General features: G+C 42.5%; 2 long non-coding RNA genes across 2 annotated transcripts; both read right to left on the bottom strand.

Annotated features, from left to right (window-relative positions):
* Positions 1 to 1,580: 1,580 nt before the first annotated feature.
* LOC115592401 (uncharacterized) lies at positions 1,581 to 6,106 on the bottom strand. The gene is made up of 2 exons (XR_003986137.1): positions 6,027 to 6,106; positions 1,581 to 2,037 (listed from the first exon to the last, which is right to left on the bottom strand). It is a non-coding gene; the product is annotated as an uncharacterized LOC115592401 (long non-coding RNA).
* Positions 6,107 to 8,848: 2,742 nt separating this feature from the next.
* On the bottom strand, positions 8,849 to 12,803 carry LOC115592405 (uncharacterized). The gene is made up of 4 exons (XR_003986138.1): positions 12,777 to 12,803; positions 12,287 to 12,323; positions 11,989 to 12,048; positions 8,849 to 8,959 (listed from the first exon to the last, which is right to left on the bottom strand). It is a non-coding gene; the product is annotated as an uncharacterized LOC115592405 (long non-coding RNA).
* Positions 12,804 to 23,094: the final 10,291 nt, after the last annotated feature.

Raw genomic sequence — 23,094 nt, 5'->3', positions numbered from 1 at the left:
TGTTTAGAGGGAGAATCTGTTACTACATAACAAATACTGATGCAATCAAATACATGTTGCTGCTAATCTTTGATATATCCAAGACTCTAATCACCACCAAAGCCCCATCAGCCTGATACTATTTGATGGAAATTACTACATTTTTGTGTGTGTTTTTTTGTTTGTTTGGTTTTTTTGGAGGAAATAATTCAAATAATTAAATTGGCATTTAAATGGTTAAAATCCTGAAAATGTTTGAATGTTTGGTAGTTTCAAGCAAGTCTGAAGTAAAAGTGGAAAAAAAGCAGAATTTTTTTTTTCATGCATTGTGATTTAATGGCATTTTTTTGTACGTGTACATTTTTTCCATGAAGGTGGTTAGAGACTGCAAAATGCATAAAAACAAAATAAAAGACATGTAAAAATACACTGTATTTAAAAATTTTGACTAAAAAGAAAAGTTCCAGCAAAAATGCTACAAGTTGTAACACAACCAAAATGATCAACAAATCAAAACAAATAGTTGTGAAAAATTCACAAAAATACCTGAAGAGGGCGTGAGGGTTAGACGGTAAATGTACACTGTGGTAGCAGACATTATCATACAGTATTACATTATCATACAGTATTACATTATTATACAGTATTGAATTAATATACAATTTCACATTCATCCCACTTTAAATCCTTTCATTTGTCACATGTTTCAAATTAATCAAAGATCAGTAAATGATGTACAGCATTAAATACAGTCAGCTCTGCAGGAAGTTGCTCTTTAACTGACCTCAGATCTGTAGTTAATGTAAGAGCGCCGGCTGCTGGACACTTTCAGCAGCGCATCATGAAACGAGGTGACTGTGATTAAACTCAATATAAACTGTAAACAACCACCATCTCTCTAATCTTACAGTCAGAATCAGACAGAAACAGAACATGTGACTCTTCATCAGTAAACACTTATATTTAACATGTGTTTGCTCTCAATGTTGAATGAGTTAAACAATAAAACACAGTCAGGAGTCTGCTTTCACTCAGGAGTGGTGGACGACCACACTGAGAGTATTAGAACTGTAACAAGATACATTAAACATTATAATGTAAATAGCACTGTATTGTAGCAACTGGACTTATTCCATAGCTTTAGTCAGCACACTGTCAACAGAGTGTTTCCTCCCCTGCAGTGGAGAGTCAGTCTGCAGATATACTTCACATTCTACACCTGCCATAACATTAAAACACAGCTGAAGCATTAATTCATCAGTCATAATATTACAACAATATTCAGTTTGCATCACTAAACAAAAAGAATAGATGTAACATGAACTTGCAGCACTTTTTGAGTCTTATAACTGTTGGAAGTGCTTTACAGCACTCATCACATTCATTCACCCATCACACACACATTCACACACTGATGGTCGATGCTGCCCTGCAAGGTAACAGCTGATCATCAGGAGCAGTTTGGGGTTCAGTTACTTCGACATGCATTCTGTTTTTTGAAGGTTTTTTACCTTTTAAAGCAAATGTTTTTTCTCACGTAGAAACAATTAAAAATGTCTGTAAGTACCGTTGTTCTGGAGGTGTATGTACAGGTATTGCTACAGTCCAGTATTGCTACTTCAACTCTACTTCTTCCACCTCTGCAGTTAAGCTCCTGTACATCAGTGATGTCATCAACTGCAGCAAGTCAATTGAGGTAAAATAAGACAGTAAACTGATAACTGTTCCCTGGTTTATCTTCTTCAGTTAGAAAACTGTTGAATATTAGATTTGATCTAGTTGCCTGTACCACTGATAACGGTTCAATAAAATAGCAGCAGTGGTGTTTAAATCATCACAAAACAGAGTTTGAATTATTCACTTCTGAACAAAATGATCCACAACAACATGCTGAATATGTGTACTTCAGTCATCTGAGATTTACACCTCACCAACTTCAGAGATTTCTGGGGGGGTTTTAAAATGGTTCATTTTCAGGGTCGAACATGTTCTCTCCCAGTTCCACTGAACTCCTCTGAGACCAGCTGTTCCCCAGCAGAACCACCTTCACCTCAGACACTGGAGAGAAAACACAGACTTGACAAGTGCAGACCTGCAGCTTGGAGTAAACCAGTGAGGATGTCACACCTTCTTTAAGGTGGACTTAAGATTACTGTCATCCATTATTAACTTTAAAACTTGCTAATTCACCATTGAGCTTGCAAATCAAAATGATAGAGTCTGGACCTACTTATAGATTTTTATTTCATATAGGTTTTAGGTTTTAGGTTTTAGTTAGGAGGACTTTTCACCTCCTAACCTGGAGGCTTCTTCACTTCTGACTGGAGGAGCAGCAGGCTTTTAAACTATGTGTGAGAGTATCCTTACATAATGTGGGAGTGTCCTTACATGGTGTGGGAGTGTCCTTACATGGTGTGGGAGTGTTCTTACAGTGTGTGAGAGTGTCCTTAAAGAGTCTGAGAGTGTCCTTATAGAGTCTGAGAGTGTCCTTATAGAGTCTGAGAGTGTCCTTATAGAGTCTGAGAGTGTCCTTTTAGAGTGTGGGAGTGTCCTTACAGAGTGTGGGAGTGTCCGCACAGGGTTGCCTCACTCCCTGCTGTGTACTTCACTGACTTAATGATTCATTTTTTTTTTTACCAGATGTTGACTGTCCTGTTAGTGCCAGTTATCATCAATAAAGCTGCTAAAATATGCAGCCTGAATAATTGTAGTTCCACAGCTTTAATCAGCATACTGTCAAAGGTTTAACAAATTATCCTGCTGGATATATGACATCAGTTTGTGAGCTTCACAGAACGTTTGGAGGCCGAAACTCATCAGTCCTCATGTGTTTCATCGATGCATCCAAAGCTTTTGATTGTCTAAACCGTAAAAAGTTGTTTGTTAAACTGGGCCAGAGGGGGGCGCCAAAATACACAACTCCATTGAGGATCAGTGATTGCATCAGATAAGTGACATCTGCACTGTAAAAACAGTGTGCTGAACACTCGTGGTCAATGATGCTATCAGAATATAACTTAAGAGGTGTTGAGAGAATAATGCAAGTGGAATGTTGGTTGCTGGATGAGTCAGTAGCTGTTTTGCTGGCTTAATCAAACATATGGTTTAGTAATACATGCTACCAGTTACAGCTGTGGTCACACTGGTACAGCTGCCTCTTTGTAAGATACTAATGTACATTATTTGAAACTGATGATATTTATTGAGAGAGTGTATGTAATTTAGTTTATGTAATGTCTTCTCTTTTATATGGAGTGTGAATCTGCAATAAAGTTTTCAATTTAATTGAATATTCAGTCAAAACACTCTTTACCACCCCACTACATTTACTTTTCACGTTAAGATTTTACAAACTTAAAGGAGAACTTCGGTCGATTTAAACATGCAGCTTCATTGCTCAAGCTACCCTTGACTCGCCAGTACCGAAGACGCGAAAACATTTGGTCCAGCCATTACAGAGCTCCGTGAACAGAGACTTAGCATTGAACGCTAACAGCATGGGGTCAGAACTTTACACGGTGTTTTAAGCGTCTTAACATGCTCCACATCTCACACCAAAAGTTATGCAACATCAGCAGACACCTTAGCACACAGCACTGTAGCGTGTATGACTCAAAATGAATAAAAAAGTAGTTAAAATAGTCTGTTTGTGCAAGCAGCCACTTACCTGTTTGTTGACATCCGTGTGTTCCGGTAGCTAGACCAAACTAGTATATCCACCGAGTGTGCACTTAACAGGCTTAACAGGCTATTGTAAGGCTCATGGCTCATGACAGGCTGTAACATGGACATGTACATTATGAACAGAAACACGAAAATGCTGGAATACGTTTCCGTCTCCGCCAGTGAGGGTGTAAGCGCACGCTCGACGGATTGACTAGTTTGGTCTAGCTACCGGAAGACACGGATGTCAACAAACAGGTAAGTAGCTGCTTGCACAAACACACTGTTTTAACTACTTTTTTATTAATTTTGAGTCATACACGCTACAGTGCTGTGTGCTAAGGTGTCTGCTGATGTTGCATAACTTTTGGTGTGAGATGTGGAGCATGTTAAGACGCTTAAAACACAGTGTAAAGTTCTGACCCCATGCTGTTAGCGTTCAATGCTAAGTCTCCGTTCACGGAGCTCTGTAATGGTTGGACCAAATGTGTTCGCGTCTTCGGTACTGGCAAGTCAAGGGTAGCTTGAGCAATGAAGCTGCATGTTTAAACCGACCAAAGTTCTCCTTTAAACATCTGATCAGTTTAGGAAACATGATACTGTACGATAGATTCAACCATTAACAATGATTAAGAATAACAAAAGTCCATTATTTCATTTTTCAATTTCATTTTGGTTCCATTTATAGACATAATGTTGTTGCAGTTACAAAACTGACATTATATTAAAAGTTTTAAAAAAAAACATTTTGTTGCTTGAAAAAAATACTAAATAGAAAAGGAGACAAAGACTTCCTGAAGCCCAGCTCAGGGTTTTCAAACTCATCCAACAAAAATACATTTTAGTAAAAAATCCCTTATATCATCATTGACAGGACGGCCAAACAAGAAATCAACCTCATTCTCAGTTTGACCTTGTTCACACAACAGAGTATTTCCTCTACAGTGAAGAGCCGGTCTCCAGATTTACTTCACTGACTACACCTGCCATAACATTAAAACACATCTGAAGCATTGATTAATCAGTAATAATATTCCAACAATATTCAGTTTGCATCAGTCAACAAAAAGAATAGATGTCATGTAGAGTATATCGTCTTTCTAGCGGTGTAATACAGGTATTTTTACAGTGCAGCATTGTTACTTCTGCTCTACTTCTTCCACCTCTGCAGTCAATCTCCTGTACGAGGGTGATGTCATCAACTACAACAAGTCAACTGAGGTAAAATAAGGCAATAAACTGATAACAGTACCCTGGCTTATCTTTTTCAGTTAGAAAACTGGACTCTACTGGATCAATATAAGATTTAATCTTGTTGCCTGCACCACTGAATGCAGTTCAATAAAATGTCAGTGGTGTTTAAATCATCACAAAACAGGGTTTAAATGATTCACTTCTGAACAAAATGAACCACAACAACAACCTGAATACGTGTCAGCAGGTCTGAGTTAATCTCAGTACTTCAGTCATCTGAGATTTACACTCAAACAACTTCAAAGATTTTCTGAAGTGTTTTTAAAATGTGAGGAACCTGATGAACGGATTTTATTAAAAAAGTAAATCTGACAACTCCTCTGCTGGTAAATTTTCACTGTGCTCTCCATTGTTTTCTTTCACAATTTGGCCCAAGCGTGTTAACAGCTCTGGAAGTTCAAGATTCTTCTGCCACAAATACCTGTACTGACAGTCTTTGATCATGTTTTTTAAGAGTGGATGTTGACGATATGTTTCCATAAAACCTGGACTCTCCTCCCTGGGTGTTGATATCAGAACCAGTGAATGATGAAATGATCTATTACTAAAGAGTTGAAGGAACATGTTGAGCTTCATATAGTGTTCCTCTGTGAAGTCTTCAGGCTGAAGAACCAGCAGGAACACATGAGGTCCAGGTTCAGATGCAGTGGTACACCCTATTAAACATCTCCACAGACTGGTTGCGTTAGAGGGGCGAGACAGCAGTTCTGGAGTGTTTATGAGAACTATTTTTTTCTCATTTAACACTGCTGAGCGTACTCTCCGATAATCGAGTGGTTCAATTTCAGGGTCGAACATGTTCTCTCCCAGTATGAAGTTTCCCACTGAAGACCTCTGAGACCAGCTGTTCCCCAGCAGAACCACTCTCAGCTCAGACACTGAAAAGAAAACACAGACTTGACAAGTGCAGATTTGCAGTTTGTAGTAAACTTGAAAAACAACCAGAAAGGATGTTGCACCTTCTTTAAGGTGGACTTAAGATTACTGTCATCCATTATTAACTTTAAAATCTGCTAATTAACCATTGAGCTTGCAAATTAAAAATAAAGAGTCTGTACCTAACTATGGATTGTATCACCTATAGGTATTGATATAGATGGCAATAATTCTGACTGTTCAGTGAAACTTACTGTCAGGTGGAAGCCATTCTAAGCTGCTGCTGCGCTTTACAGTTGGCACATCTGGTTCTGTAGAGACATAGACAATTGTAGATATTCATTCATTCATCCACATGTGGTCAGTGATGGAACTTCTCATTACAGCATTAATAGAATGATACAATAATCATCTACTCTGCCTGAACCAAGTTATACTTGAGTCTACATAAACATCTATAAGCCACACCTCCATACCTGTGATGTCTGTAACTCAATAAAAAAGTACTTCCTGACGATAACCAGCTTGTTGTCTTCAGGACAAAGCTGCAAGTCTTTTGATTTATTCATCTAGTATTTTGTGGAAGATGAAACTATGAGGCAACACAGGTGGTTTGAGTGACACACTGCTATGAAATATTATTATCAGTTCTGGTGCTGTGTGCAGTTAAGGGCGTTTTCACACCTATAGTTCGTTTGCTCTGGTCCGAATCAGGGACCAACTTGTTACAATGTTGCATGTTGCCTCGAGTTTGGTTTGTGTTCACACGGCATTATTTACAAGCAGACCAAAACGTGTGAATCGCGAGGATACACAGCAATTCAGCTAAATTTAGCACCGAGCAGACAGGAAGTAAAGCACCAAAACAACAATATGACATCCGGTTGCTTTTCAAAATAAAACACTCCGTGTTGACACCAGCACACAAATCTCAAAAAGAGACAAACACCAGCTCTTCTACTAATCCTTCGGTCGGGAACACTTCCTTCTGTTGTTTTTATAACTGCGGCAGCGAGTGATCATGTGATTATCGTGACTGTGCCGTGGCGGACTCAAACCGCAACAGTTGGGGATTGCCTGACGGCGGAGCAAAACCGGATCGGAGCCGTAATGCAGCAGACACACATGGAAATTCGGGGTTAAGCACTGATGCTTCCTGCAGTTGGGTTGGATCGAGGTTGGATCATGTTCTCACCACAAACGAACTGTACCAGAGTTTGTTTGGAACCGGACCGAGACCACCTCTTCAACGAGGTCTCTGTCCGGTTGTTTTGGTCCGCACCCGAGTGCGATTGATGTGTTCACACCTTTCCAAACAAACTGCACCAAGGGGGTAAACGCTCCAGGATTCGATTCAACCGAACTAAACAAGGCAGGTGTGAAAACGCCCTAAAACTTTATGTCAACTGGCATGAATCAAACATCAATCTATTCGTTCTCTACATCATTGAGTCATTTCAACATCATGTGGAGCTGCAGCCTTTTCCATCTCCTATTGGCCGAGAGGTTCTGTTCACCTGGACAAGTCACCGGTCGCTTCCTGACAGGTAAATTAGAGTTACTGAACACTGAGCGGCAATGTCAGCCTCTAATTTGGGGACCATTCATCAGAATCTACGACACACCTAAAGGGTCAGATTGACCTTTTCACAGCCCATCAGTGTGAACTCTGGAGAGGTAGTTAGACAGGAGGCCTCCTTAAAAACACGAAATATATTTTAAGCCTCACTACCTCTTCAGAAGAGAGGTGACTAAGAGAGACAGTGAGCATGTGTAAGTTCCTGACTAAACACAAATCAAGACAACTTTCAGTGTCTCTGAGGTGTTTCTGGGGTTCATTATCAGCTTGACACTCGCAAATTCACCAATGAGCTTGCAAGTAAAAATGAAATATGATGTGACTGGTCCCAGCTGAATGAGAATAATACTCATGTACTTTATTTTAACTTACCAGTTGGTTGTCGGCTGCTGCTGATGTCCCTGCTGCTGGAGTACCTGGTTCTGCGGCTGTCCCTGCTGCTGCTGTAGTACCTGCTGCTGCTGCTGCTGCTGCTTCTGCTGATGTCCCTGTTAATGAAGTCCCTGCTGCTGCTGCTGCTGCTGCTGCTTCTGCTGATGTCCCTGCTGCTGCTGATGTCCCTGCTGCTTCCGCTGATGTCCCTGCTGCTGCCCCTGCTGCTGCTGATATCCCTGCTGCTCCTGATGTCCCTGCTGCTGATGTCCCTGCTGCTGCTGCTGCTGCTTCTGATGTCCCTGCTGCTGCTGAAGTCCCTGCTGCTTCTGCTGATGTCCCTGCTGCTGCTGATGTCCCTGCTGCTTCCGCTGATGTCCCTGCTGCTGCCCCTGCTGCTGCTGATGTCCCTGCTGCTCCTGATGTCCCTGCTGCTGATGTCCCTGCTGCTGCTGATGTCCCTGCTGCTTCCGCTGATGTCCCTGCTGCTGCCCCTGCTGCTGCTGATGTCCCTGCTGCTCCTGATGTCCCTGCTGCTGATGTCCCTGCTGCTGCTGAAGTCCCTGCTGCTGCTGAAGTCCCTGCTGCTGCTGATGTCCCTGCTACTCCTAATGTCCCAGCTGTTGTTGATGTCCCTGCAGCTGCTGCTGAAGTCCCTGCTGCTGCTGATGTCCCTGCTGCTCCTGATGTCCCTACTGCTGCTTAAGTCCCTGCTGCTGCTGATGTCTCTGCAGCTTCTGCTGATGTCCCTGTTGCTGCTGATGTCCCTGTTGCTGCTGATGTCCCTGCTGCTGCTGATGTCCCTGCTGCTGCTGAAGTCCCTGCTGCTGCTGATGTCCCTGCTACTCCTGATGTCCCTGCTGCTGCTGCTGATGTCCCTGCAGCTGCTGCTGATGTCCCTGCTGCTGCTGATGTCCCTGCTGCTGCTGATGTCCCTGCTGCTCCTGATGTCCCTACTGCTGCTTAAGTCCCTGCTGCTCCTGATGTCCCTGCAGCTTCTGCTGATGTCCCTGCTGCTGCTGAAGTCCCTGCTGCTGCTGATGTCCCAGCTGCTGCTGAAGTCCCTGCTGCTGCTGAAGTCCCTGCTGCTGCTGCTGTCCTTGCTGCTCCTGCTGTCCTTGCTGCTGCTGCTGTCCCTGCTGCTCCTGCTGCTGATACAGTCCTTGCTGCTGAAGAACCTCCTGCTGATGCTTAATTTTCTGGTGGTGTGGTGTGGTGTAGATTGCCCTGCTGCTGCTGTAGGAATACAGGAAATGTAGATATTCATTTATCTTTTGTTCACATGTTCACATGTTCACAATCTGTAACAATTATGCCCATGTATATGTTAACCAGTATTAACATTTTCAGAGCCTTAATAGACCGATAAAATCACTATTTACTCTGAACCAAGTCAAAGAGAAGAACAAATAAATAGTAGACCAAATACATTTTTCATGCACCAGCGCAAAACATTGTAACTCTATCTCTCTTTATGTAAATACATATCCATCCATTCATCCATTGTCAACTGCTTATCCAGAGTCGGGTCACGGGGGCAGCAGCTTCAGCAGCGAGTCCCAGACTTCCCTTTCCCCAGCCACATCAGCTTACTCTGACTGGGGAATCCCCAGGCGCTCCCAGGCCAGAGAGGAGATGTAATTCCTCCACCTGGTCCTGGGTCTACCCCTAGGTCTCCTCCCAGTTGGACGTGCCAGGAACACCTCCCCAGGAAGGCGACCTGGTGGCATCCTTATCATATGCCCGAACCACCTCAACTGGCTCCTTTCCATGCAGAGGAGCAGCAGCTCTACTCTGAGTCCCTCCCGGATGGCCGAGCTTCTCACCCTATCTCTAAGGGAGACCCCAGCCACCCTGCGGAGAAAACCCATTTCGGCTGCTTGTACCCGCGATCTCGTTCTTTCGGTCATGACCCATCGCTCATGACCATAGGTGAGGGTAGGGACGAAGATTGACCGGTAGATCGAGAGCTTTGTGTTCCAGCTCAGCTCCCTTTTTGTTACAACCGTGCAGTGAAGCACATGCAACACTACACCCGCTGCTCCGACTTTCCAGTCAATCTCACGCCCCATCATCCCCTCACTCGTGAAGGTACTTAAACTCCTTCACTTGCGGCAAGGACTCATTCCGCACCCGGAGTAGGCAATCCACCGGTTTCCTACTGAGAACCATGGCCTCAGATTTAAAGGTTGCTGATTCTCATCCCTGCCGCTTCTCACTCAGCTGCGAACCGATCTAGTGAGCGTTGTAGATCTAAAGCCGATGGTGCCATCAAGACCACATCATCTGCAAAAAGCAGTGATGCGATCTTCAGGTCACCAACCTGTAACCCCTCCACACCACAACTGCACCTTGGAATCCTGTCCATGTATATCACAAACAGGATTGGGGACTAGGCACAGCCCTGGCGGAGGCCAACACCCACTTGGAATAAATCTGACTTACTTCCGAGTACCCGCACACAGCTAATGCTTTGAGCATATAGGGATTGGATGGCCCTGAGAAGGGACCCCCTCACCCCATACTCCCGCAGCACCTCCCACTACCGCAGTGACCTCACCCAGGGAAATCGGCGATGATACGCTGTCATCCTCCAGCTCTGTCTTCGCTACAGAGGGTGACTGAGTGGGATTCAGGAGGTCACCAAAGTACTCCTTCCACCGTCCTATGACCTTCTCAGTTGAAGTCAACAAGGTCCCATTCTTGCCTTGCCGAACTCCTCCCACACCCGCTGCTTTGCCTCTGCCACAGCTGCGGCTGCTGACCGTCGGGCCCGTCGGTACCCCAAAACTGCCTCAGGAGTCCCCTGGCACTAAATGTCCCTAAAGGACTCCTTCTTCAGTCACCTCTCCAGGAACCATCACCTTATCGTGGTGGAGAGGTTTTCGTGTCCCAATGAACCTGGAAGCTAGGTTGTCAGGAGCTGTGTGCTCCCGGTAGGGTCTCCCAAGGCAAATTGGTCTCAGGTGAGGGGCCAAACTAAGTATTGTTCACAAAGACCCCATGGAAGACAGAGGTGTGAGGCAAGAGACCCTGCCTGGAGGAAGCCCAGGGCCCACGTCTGGAGCGAGGCCCAGACGGAGGACCTGTGAACAAGTGCTTGGTGGCCGGGTCTGCCACGGGACCTGGCCGGGCACAGCCCGAACAAGCAATGGGGCACTTCTTCCTCCCCCATCCCGTGCACCCACCATCTGCAGGAGAAACCACTGGGGTCGGGTGCGCTAGGTGGCAGTGGTGGTGATGGGCCTCGGCGACCCAGACCTGGGTAACAGAGGCTTACTCTGGGGACGTAGAACGTCCCCTCTCTGGGGGGAAGGAGCTGGAGCTGGTGTGGGAGGTTAAGCATTACCAGTTGGATCTGGTGGGGCTTGCCTCCATGCACAGCATTGGCTCTGGATCCAAACTTCTGGATAGGGGCTGGACACTATTCTTCTCTGAAGTTGCCAAAGGTGTGAGGCGCCAGGTGGGTGTGGGGATACTCACAAGTCCCCGGCTGAGCGCCGCTGTGTTGGAGTTTACCTCGGTGGACGAGAGGGTCGCTTCCCTACACTTAAGGGCTGGGGGGAAATCTCTGACTGTTGTTTGTGAATATGCACCGAACAGCAGTTCGGAGTATGCAGCCTTCTTGGAAGTCCTGGCTGGAGCCCTGCATTGGGCTCCAGTCTTACTGGGAGACTTCAACGCCAAGTCGGCAAGGATAGAGATACCTGGAGGGGCGTGATTGGGAGGAACAGTCTCCCCGATTTGAACCTAAGTCATGTTCTATTTTTAGACTTCTGTGCTAGTCACAGTCTGTCTATAATGAACACAAGGATGCTAATAAGTGTAAGTAGTACCAGAGCACCCTAGGCCAAAAGTCAATGATAGATTTTGTGATCGTATCATCTGATTTGAGGCCATGTATTTTAGACACTCGGGTGAAGAGAGGGGTAGAGCTGTCAACTGATCACCACCTGGTGGCGAGTAGGGTTTGTTGGCAGGGGAAACCCCTGGACAGACCTGGTAAGCCCAAACGAGTAGTGAGGGTAAGTTGGGAACGTCTGGGGGAGGCCCCTGTCTGAGAAGCCTTTAACTCCCACCTCCGAAGGAGCTTCTTTAGCATCCCTGTGGAGGCTGGGGATATCCTGAACCTGAATGTGCAATGTTCAAAGCTTCCATTGTTGAAGCTGCAGCTGTGTCCTGTGGCCACAGGGTCTTAGGTGCCTCAATATAAATATATATGTGTATATATATTCATATTTCTGACACAGCTGAGTTTAACTTACTGGAATGTGGTGGCTGTTCAATCCTGCGCTGGCCGCTGCTGCTGGGTGGCACAGGTCGCTCTGTAGGCACACAGAATATATAGATATTCATTCCTTCATTCAGTCATCCACATATAATTTGCATTGAGCCTCCTCATTACAGTGATAGTTTGTTAACTAATCTTAACAAACTGGTATAATTAGTGTCTACTCCGCCTATTAGTTGTACTTGAATCTGTATCTCTGTAGTAGATATAGTAGATAGTAGATATCTCTGTATATCTGTAGTGTGTATTCCATTAAACAAATGAAGACTTACCAGATGGAGCAGAGCGCAAGTTTTCCATAATCTCACTCTGAGGGTTTATGAACAGAAAGAATAATATAATGTTAAATTGTCATTATAATATTATCTCGTCTGATGCTTCCTCATGTTCCATTAGTAAACCTCCCAACACATAACACAAAGCTCATCTCATTTAAATGTGTAATGACAATAGAAAATAAACATATATCATCCATAAATCTATAAATCATTGTATCGATGCAGCTTGTTTTTTTATTGACAACAGTTTATGGTTTGTTACTGTAAATAAGTAACTGTGATATCAGTGGAGGTACAAAACAGCTATCATAATGTTGATCACATAGCTGCTATCATTTGATTTATTGTTACCTTGACTCTGAACTATGGACTTTGATATAAAAGGCACCAATATATTCTCAGTATCAGTTTACTTTTAACCTGTGGAATTGATTTTTTACAGATTTCAACAATATTTTACATTTCCATTCTGTGTCCTACTCACCTGATGTGGCCTTTGCAAGTATCTCAGGTTGTCAGGCTGTCTGTTTGAAGAAGGTTTGCATAATTTTCAGCATCATTAATGTGATCACTAAATACAAGCAGTGGTTCTAGCCTGGCTGATCACAGGTCCTGAATAATCGACAAACATTTAAGGATTAGAAACAAACACTTCTCATCATCAATTTGAGAATTTTGTGTTTCTGACAGTTTCACACCTTTGATTGTTTGAATTTATATTTCAGTTCTGTCTACTCACCAGGTGAGATCGTCTCATCCGGCAAACACTCCGGTGCAACTTCACGCTTAAGCGCAGCTCATCTGACACAGACTTTCTCTTCTGAATGGGCAGGACTCTACACCGATAACAACTTCAATTTAGGTTAATGTTTAAAACTTCCTGTTATACACCGGGTACTGGGAGGTGAGAGACATCCACACCTCAGTATTTTAAAATCTAACATTTTGTTTTGGAGGGAGATGAGGACCTCTTGTCTAGTTTTTGGATATAATTGAATGTTTCCTGTCAGCAAGTCAGTGAAATGACTTCATTCTAAATGTCTCAATATCTTACAATTTGTAGGCATGTGTGAGTGAGCCTAACACAGAGTAAAACAAGTATACAGTACATGCACATATATAGAGAATTTAGTTTTAAATGTAAAACATAATGACACCATTCACGTACAGTTGAAACCAGAAGTTTACATACACTATATAAAAAGACACATATGCTTTTTTTTCTCACTGTCTGACATGAAATCAGACAATCACTTTTCCTGTTTTAGGTCCATTAGGATTACCAAAATTATTTCTATTTGCAAAATGCCAGAATAATGAGAGAAGGATTTTTTTTAGACAATTTTTTATTACTTTCTTCAAAGTCAGAAGTTTACATACAGTAAGATTTCTATGCCTTTAAACAATTTGGGAAAGCCCAGATGATGATGTCATGTCTTTGGAAGATTCTGATTTTACTGTTTATTGACAACATTTGAGTTAATTAGAGACACACCTGTGGATTTTAAGGCACACCTGAAACACACTGCTTCTTTGTGTAACATCATGGGAAAGTCAAAAGAAATCAACCAAGATATCAGGAAGAGAATTGTGGACTTGCACAAGTCTGGTTCATCCTTGGGTGCAATTTCCAGATGCCTGAAGGTGCCACGTTCATCTGTTCAAACAATTATATGCAAGTATAAACACCATGGGAATGTCCAGCCATCATACAACTCAGGAAGGAGACGGGTTCTGTGTCCCAGAGATGAACATGCTTTGGTCAGAAATGTGCATATCAACCCAAGAACAAAAGCAAAAGACCTTGTGAAGATGCTGGCTGAAGCTGGTAAGAGTGTGTCATTATCCACAGTGAAACGAGTACTGTACCGACATGGGCTGAAAGGCCACTCTGCCAGGAAGAAGCCATTACTCCAAAAGAAACATAAAAAAGCCAGATTACAGTTTGCAAATGCACACAGTGACAAAGACCTTAATTTTTGGAGACATGTCCTGTGGTCTGACGAAACTAAAATCGAACTGTTTGGCCATAATGACCATCATTACGTTTGGAGGAAAAAGGGGGAAGCTTGCAAGCCTGAGAACACCATCCCAACTGTGAAATACGGGGGTGGCAGCATCATGTTGTGGGGTTGTTTTGCTGCAGGAGGGACTGGTGCACTTCACAAAATAGATGGCATCATGAGGAAAGAACATTATGTGGAAATACTGAAGCAACATCTCAAGACATCAGCCAGGAAGTTAAAGCTTGGGCGCAAATGGGTCTTCCAAATGGACAATGACCCGAAGCATACTGCCAAACTGGTTACAAAGTGGCTTAAGGATAACAAAGTCAATGTTTTGCAGTGGCCATCACAAAGCCCTGATCTCAATCCTATTGAAAATGTATGGGCAGAGCTGAAAAGGCATGTGCGAGCAAGGCGGCCTACAAACTTGGCTCAGTTACACCAGTTCTGTCAGGAGGAATGGGCCAAAATTCCTGCCAACTATTGTGAGAAGCTTGTGGAAAGATATCCAGAACGTTTGACCCAAGTCATACAGTTTAAAGGCAATGGTACCAACTACTAATGAAATGTATGTAAACTTCTGACTTTGAAGAAAGTAATAAAAAATTGTCTAAAAAAAATCCTTCTCTCATTATTCTGGCATTTTGCAAATAGAAATAATTTTGGTAATCCTAATGGACCTAAAACAGGAAAAGTGATTGTCTGATTTCATGTCAGACAGTGAGAAAAAAAAGCATATGTGTCTTTTTATATAGTGTATGTAAACTTCTGGTTTCAACTGTATATATTGGTTCTCTCTGAACCTCTCTTACATTATGCTATTCTGTATGGGGCACCAATTGTAAAGTTGAGCATGCTAAAATAAACCCCCCAAGAGTACCCATCTGCAGTCAAGATGGCCGACAAGGGCGCCGCCATATATCCAATCCATACCGGAAGTCCCAAGCGGAAGTTAGTTAATCACCAAAATAAAAGCTTAAAAAACACGTACGTTTAACCATAGACTGTATGGTTAACACATAACATAATTCTATGCATTTTGTGCATTTACATGTTTATCTTAACGGTGTAATTGATTAGTTAATTGTCTCGCCACGACTTTACTCAGAAGTTAGTTAGAAGCCTATCACTAACTTATAATGTTAACATTTCATAGATTTAGCTTCAATATCCACATTATGAAATAAATGTGAATATTATGTTTGTGCAGTGGTGGTAGGGGGCACACACACACACACACACACACACACACACACACAAACAAACTATAGGACTGAAGAATAACTAAGAATAAATAAACTGAATTCTCAAATTAAATAGAGAATTGATAAAAGGTCACAACAAATGTCATACTTACTATCAAATTAGTACATGGTAAATGTTAATTTATGTTACTGTTTCATTAATTTACAATTAATATTGATTGTAAATATTAATATTACGGTTATTAAACACAAATACAATGTTTGTGTGTGTGTGAGTATATATGTGTATGTGGGGGGCTGCTCACACATATTCACGCTAGAACTGAAAAATAAGGCCAACACTGTAATTTAATATTGCACATAAAAATGAACACATCTCCAGAACCAGGAACTCCCCATTCTGTTGCATCACACTTGTCTGTGGCCACTGTGTTGCTCATGATGCCCCCCTCATCCTTGAAGATCCCTGGTGGGTGAGGAAACGACAAGCTGGACTGATGTCTTTTAGCTTAGTTTCTTTATTATGCTTTTGAGCAAACAATGTGTGAGTAGTCTGTACTGCTTAATGAAAGCATCCTCTGGTAAACAGGCTCGGCCATATACAGGAAAGACGGGGAGAGCATGCCAGCTTCCTGCAAACAAGATCCTGTATAATATCTGGGCAATACAGTCCTTGCACTATATCACCACCAATGATTTACAGCAGGGGTCCCCAAACTTTTTTCGGTGGGGGCCACATCAACTTTCCTTTCTGTGGTGGGGGGCCGGTGTCAGTCTATAACAGGAAATGATATGGGCCAACTACCACTGTTCAGCTATTAAACACCAAGTCCTTACCACCATTACCCATTAATCTCAATGTTCCAATACAAAGGGATCTACCATGTTAAATAAAGTTTATTTAACATTTAATTTATTTTCATTAATTGTATATATCAGGAATTGACGAAAACATCGACACTTACAGAGAAAATACAACACTTAACACTTCTAACATTGAATGAAAAAATGCAATACTGCTGTTACATGACTTTTTCTAGAAGTGTCTGTATTTAACTTTGAATAGTTTTTATATAAATTACACAAAATATGATTAACCTATTTCGGCCATAAGCGGTCAAACTGACCGCACATCACTTCGTGGGGTTTAATTGTTTCATTTTTCGTGTGGTTTGCTGCTTTCATTGTCTCTCTTGTCTCTAACTGTGTTAGCGGTCTCCAGTTGTGGCTCCACTTTGTGAATTTACTAATTAGGCCTATATAGTTGTATTAAATAGCTTGTTTGGCACCATGGGCAAACAACAACGGGAGTTCCTCCCTCCATGAAACAGCGAGCGGAACTGCTCACAACACGAAGTGCTGAAATGATGCGACTCTGACTGTGTACCAGCCAAGGAAGAATGTCTGCATCCTGAGCACCTGCACGGGTGTGGGCACCTTCAGTGGGGCGAAGGCACACCAGAGTCTGTGATGTACTACAACAACACCAAGTACGGCGTGGACGTCCCGGACCAGATGCGAGGGAGTACTCCGTCAAAGGCGGAAAGATAGCCAGTGTCGGTCTTCGATAACATCCTCGACCTGGCTGGGATCAATGCCTGCATCTTATACAAGGAGCACCAGCAGCAGGAGAGCCCGGAGGAAAGTCCTGCAGCAGCTGAGAGAGGAGCTGAGGGCAGAATACATGGAGGGGAAAGCGGCCACGGCAGTCGGCACAAGGTGGGCAGCAGCGGAAGCAACCACTGCAGCAGCAGCAGACACGGACACGAAGGCAGTGCCGGTCCGAAAGAGCTGCAAACGGAACCAAACATCGGACACTTGAAATGTCACAAGCCCGTGTGTGGTGACTGTGTGAGGAGAGTGGAGGTAATCTGCAGACTGTGACCAGTGATCACAAGAGCTCTTTCTTTGTTTGAGATCAGCTCGTTTCCAGCTTTTTCTATTATTATATATTTTTTAACTTATATATTATTATAAAATCATTCATAATCAAATAAGTAACTTTTAATTGTTCTAACTTTTCTCTATTAAATTCTTGTGTAAATATGCAAAAATAACGGTTTACTATGTTATTAATAAATGTATAATTAAACTTGTTAAAATGTACATTTTGGTGTAATTTCGTTTAATATCTAGCAGTCCAAATGACCGCTTACGGCCGTTCAAGTAGTTGTTGATTTCCGGCCCCCTGAAGTCCAGCTGACACTTTGGTCGAATCAGAAACATAATTTGACCGGATCTAACTCTTGGGTCGTGTAAAGCGCACTGTTATGCCTTAACCAAGATATAGATCATGAAGATTAATTGGATCAGATCTGACTGGAATGAATCCGTCACAGTTACTGGTAAACTGATTCAATTCACCCACCAGGCGCCAGCACACAAATTCCCCTGCATATGGCGGATGGTGGGTGCTAATTTCGATCCCTGCAGTAATGAAGACATACATTCATTCTTTCCTCGTTAGTTAGATATGATTATCGAGAGCTCTCTCTCTCTCGCTCTTGCTCTGGCGTCTTGCAACGAGGATGGCGCCCGACACTGCGGCAAGTTGCCAAGCTCTATAGGAAATGCAATTTTAAAAAAATAGGCATGTCTAAAGAGATTGTTTGGGCTTTTATTTTGGTGATTAACTAACTTCCGTGTGAGACTTCCGGTATGGATTGAATAAATGGCGGCTTTTATTTTGGTTTTATTTGGTGATCAACCAACTTCCGGTTGGGACTTCCGGTATGGATTGGATATATGGCGGCGCCCTTGTCGGCCATCTTGACTGCAAATGGGTGCCTCTCCAAGAAACAGCAACTTTTCCCCGCATTTAGCAACAAACCCCATTAAAAAAACAGATGTGAATTTCTTTGTTACTTTTGACCAGATTTACAGCACTATTTGTGAACTTTGTAATATTTACTTCGCTTGTAAAAATATAATGTCAGTGTTAAATATAAATAAAAAATGTAGAGCTAAATGTTACATTTTAAATATAAATATAAGTGTTTAAATATAAATACAAATCTAAATGTTTACATTTAAATCTAAATGTTAAATATAAATATAAATGTTAAATATGAACACAATTTGCAAGTTCACATGAATTCATTCATTCAGTCGATTAGTTAATTAAAGTCCGTGTAAACCAAAATCAGCCATTTTCTTCTAAACACATTAAACGGGTCATAAATGTGTTTACTTAAAACATGTAAAAGCCATTCGGCCATGTAGAATTTAATTTTGGAGCTAGGCTCACAAACAGTTTTTCAACATTTCTGTGTTCAGGATTTAATGGGCGGGTCAGAAATCATGCAAATCATGGCCGCGTTAGGTAACGCGGCCATATGATTTGCATAAACCCCGCCCTGCTGCGGAAGTGGTATAAATACGTTCAGCGCATCGGCTTCAGCGGTTCTCCCACTCACTCTCCAGTTTCGGATTGCATTGCTTACAATAGTTTGCAGCTAGCTAACCAGCCAACCAGTCAGCTAACCAGCCATGTCTCCTCCACATCGCTCTGCATCTTTCCTGGATGCCACAGTGTGCAGGGTGACTGCGCTGTTAGCTTATTTAAGTTTCCTTCGGATGAAACGTAAGGAAACGATGGAGTCCATTGACGCTGGTCAACTCCGTCCCCGGCTTGCATCCTCTCCTCCGCCAACGAGGAGATGTGACCGCTGCTGACCGCCGCTGACACTCTCCGTCCTGCTGACGGCGGGTCCCACCGGCATGATGTGGGGTCCCACCGGCATGATGTGGCCGCGCCGCAGCCGACCCTCTCCGTCCCGCTGACGGCGGGTCCCACCGGCATGATGTGGCCGCGCCGCAGCCGACCCTCTCCGTCCTGCTGACGGCGGGTCCCACCGGCGGTATGTGGCGGTAGTATCAGGGCCGCATTATTGGTGAGCCGTCCCAGTGTGAACGGATAATCCGGAGGCGCGGAGCGAGGGCGTGTCGGTCTGACAGTCCGATAACTGCACAGGTCCTTCACTCAACTAAATACTGAGAAATGTACCACAAAGCAACGTTACATGACCGAACAAAAGTAACGTAGTAACTGTAGCTGTCTTTAGCAACTTATATGAGGAAAACAAATCCCACAGCTGTATGTGGAGAAGCGTCTGTCCTCCTGTCCGTCCCCTCCCTGTCCTCCCGACTCTTCCTCACATTTCTTCTCACAAAACAGCGTCTGTCACGCTTGTCACAAGAGTGTTTAACTCACCGAGTGTTTGACGAAAATAAATCACCACGACCGCCAGCCCTCCTGACCGAGACTTAAGGAAACTGTCCCCCAGAAAACAGCCTCCGTCCCCGCGAGTGACAGAGTCAGACAGCGTCCTGTTTACTGATGGTGATTATGTATAATTATGTAATTTAGCGCGAAAAACTTCACTCCGTCACTTTCCAGGATGTTTAGTGGGTCAGGATCTCAATCAATACACGTTATAACAGCATCTATATGATTATAAACTGTCCGCGGGTTTAGATAGACAAGGGGAACACCTGGGGAACACCTGGGGAGACACCGACGTCATTAACATGACGTGTAGCCCCCGCCGCATGGGCGTGGTTCCAGCGCCTCTAACTGACACGCCCCCAGCGTTTCACAGCAGAAAGAAGTGCTTGTTTTTCCATGATTTAGAGACCTAATTTTATATACTTAACAATTTTTTTGATCTTTCAAATTTGGCTCAGTGGTCAATGATACATGTTTCTTTGGTGTGACAAACTCATAACACAATTTTTTTGCCGCTTTACACAGACTTTAATTAATTGAGCATTTAAGGAATTTATCCATCGATTATTTACTTAATTCATTTTACCAATTGAATTAATCCTAATTCTGATCAAATTGAAGCCTTAGAAGATGGAGGCCATGGCATTTTAATTATGTTAATCATTAGTCCATTATAAAAATAAGAACAATTAATTCAAATTAAAAACCCACTTAACAGTCAAATATTTTCAATATTTCCCTCAAATTCAGATTGATATTGGTGGGAAACTGCCTGTTTCCACAGACTAATTTCAGTTCAGATTGATAGTACTCCACCTCAGAGAGTCACTCAGATAATATCAAGAAGTTCTGATGTAGAATTCCAAAATAAAAGCCCTCTTGAAAGTAAAAAAAAAGAGTCAATATTTCCATATGAATTCAGATTATTAGAAGGAAACTACCTGTTTCCACAGACAAATTTTTATTCAGAATGATAGTCCACATCAGAACTTCCTGGTTTTACATGGGTGACACTGTCAGGTGGAGAACTGTAACTCTGAACTGAAATTAGTCTGTGGAAACAGGTAGTTTCCTTTTAATATCCATTTAAATCTTTTTTAATTACATTTCAGGGGGCTTTATTTAAATCTAAATTTATATGTAAATATTTTTTATAATTACATTTTAGAGGGTTTTAATTTTGAAATTCCACATCAGCACTTCCTAGAATTATCTGAGTGCAAATCTGAGGTGGATTACTATCAATCTGAAGTGAAATTAGTCCGTGGAAACAGACAGTTTCCTTGAAATATCAATCTAAATTCAAAGGGATGTATTGAAAATATTTCAAATTTCAGAGGGCTTTAAGTTAGAAATTACACATCAAAACGACCTGGTATTACATGAGTGACACTAGGGAGGAGTACTATTAATCTGAAGTGGAATAATTCTGTAGAATCAGGCAGTTTCCCTCCAATATCAATCTGAATTTGAGGGAAATGTTGAAAATATTTCAAATTTCAGAGGGCTTTAATTTTGAAGTTCCACATCAGAACCTCCCGGTATTACATGAGTGACACTCTGCGGTGGAGTACTATCATTCTGAACTGAAAATAGTCTGTGGAAACAGGGAGTTTCCTCTTAACGTGAATCTGAACTTGAGGGAAATAAAAAAAGTGGGCTTTTAATTTGAAATTCCTAATCAGAAACTCCAGCTATTGTGTTTATTTTTATGTTGGACTAATTATACACACAGATGAAATGTCATGGCCTCCATCTTCTAAGGTTTCAATGTGATCAGATTTAGGATGGTAAAATGAATTAAGTAAATAATCAATTAATTAATTCCTTAAATGCTCAATTATTAATTAACTAATTGTTTGATTAATTCATCAATCAATTAACAGACTGACTGATTGAATGTGTGTGAAATTGCAGATTGCCTTCATAAGTCTCTTTTATCTTGAATTCTGTTCTGGCACTGCATTACCATAATATCAACTATATAAAGGCACCACAAAATAACTGGGGGCTAGGTTGACCGGGGTTTTCGGAGTGGAGGCGGGCTAGACTGCACTGCCGCACTGGCAGTTCGCCAATTCTCCGTCATTGTTTCTTTACACAGAGACAATCAGCTTGATGTTTGATGGGTCAGGATATCAATCCCAACACATTATAACAGCATCCATATGTTTATAAACAGTCAGCAGGTTCATGTTTAGATGGACAGATAGACACCGGGGAAACACCTTGAAAAAACACACTGATGTCATCATCATGAGTGTACCGTCACGCCTCTTTAAGATCCACACCGCTGGCTTTCTGTGTGAAACACAGCGGTTCGTCTTTCGGAGGAGCTGCTTGGCTCTGTTAACAAACAACGGCGGAGCAGGGGCGGTTCTAGGGGGGGGCCAACAGGGGCCAGTGCCCCCGTAACTCTGAGTCTGGACCCCCCTGTGGCCCCCCTGACAGGGAGTCTGCATCAGTAATACAATGACAGATTTCTTGCAATGATTTTGTTCTGAAGAGAAAGGCAGAAATAAAGTGTCTCAGCAGTTTACTACCCAATCAAAATTGAAAATTCTGAAATTCTGTTCAATTTGCCTCTGATTCACGTATCTCGTATCACTCCGCACTCTAAAATCTTTGCTCCACAAGGAGTCCGGTCACTTTTCACTCCAGCGTCTTCGGTCGCTAAGCGATATCAGCTGATCTGTAGTCTACATCATATCGGAAAAAACGTACTCCTAGGCCACTAGTATGGATGAGTTTCACATTAACTTTAATATTTTTGGAAAATACAGTGATTTCAACTCTTGGCAAAAGGCTGAGTTGTCGTCACCGGTCAAGAAAAGAAAAAGAGAGGAAAGCAGCGAAGAGGGAGAAGAGAAACGGCATCGGTTTGGCAAACTATACTTCTCTGCTGAAAAACACTATGAACAGTAACAAATAAACTGTAAAAGACACACTGTTCATCAGCTAAGTACTTTACCAACGTCCCTCTGCTGGACATCTGATACAACATCAGTCACTCTGCTGATGTTTCCTGAGCTTCATGCTGTTCAGCAGCAGAGGGAGACACTGAAGTGTTTCACAGTTTGTTCATGACTTCAGTTTGTTTCCATGGAGTCTAACAAGGTCTTCTTGTTTGTCTCATGGATCGTTTCATCACCACACACAGACACAACATCTCTGTGGTCCTGATGAGTTCTGATGGTTGGTTCAGGATGTTAAACAGGAATAATAACATAACAGATTTTAGCAGCTGTGGGGTTTAAAGTTTTTCATCCTTCATGTGTTTAGATTTTGTAAGTTAACCAAATTGTCCTGATGATGTTTGACGATCGATGAAAGATTTCCAGTCGTCACGTCACACAGCATCAC

This window comes from Sparus aurata, chromosome 12 (genome assembly GCF_900880675.1).
Source record: "Sparus aurata chromosome 12, fSpaAur1.1, whole genome shotgun sequence".
In the NCBI taxonomy this organism is placed as follows: Eukaryota; Metazoa; Chordata; class Actinopteri; order Spariformes; family Sparidae; genus Sparus; species Sparus aurata.
The sequence above is the reverse complement of the archived record's forward strand: the minus strand, read 5'-3'. Positions and strand labels throughout refer to the sequence as shown.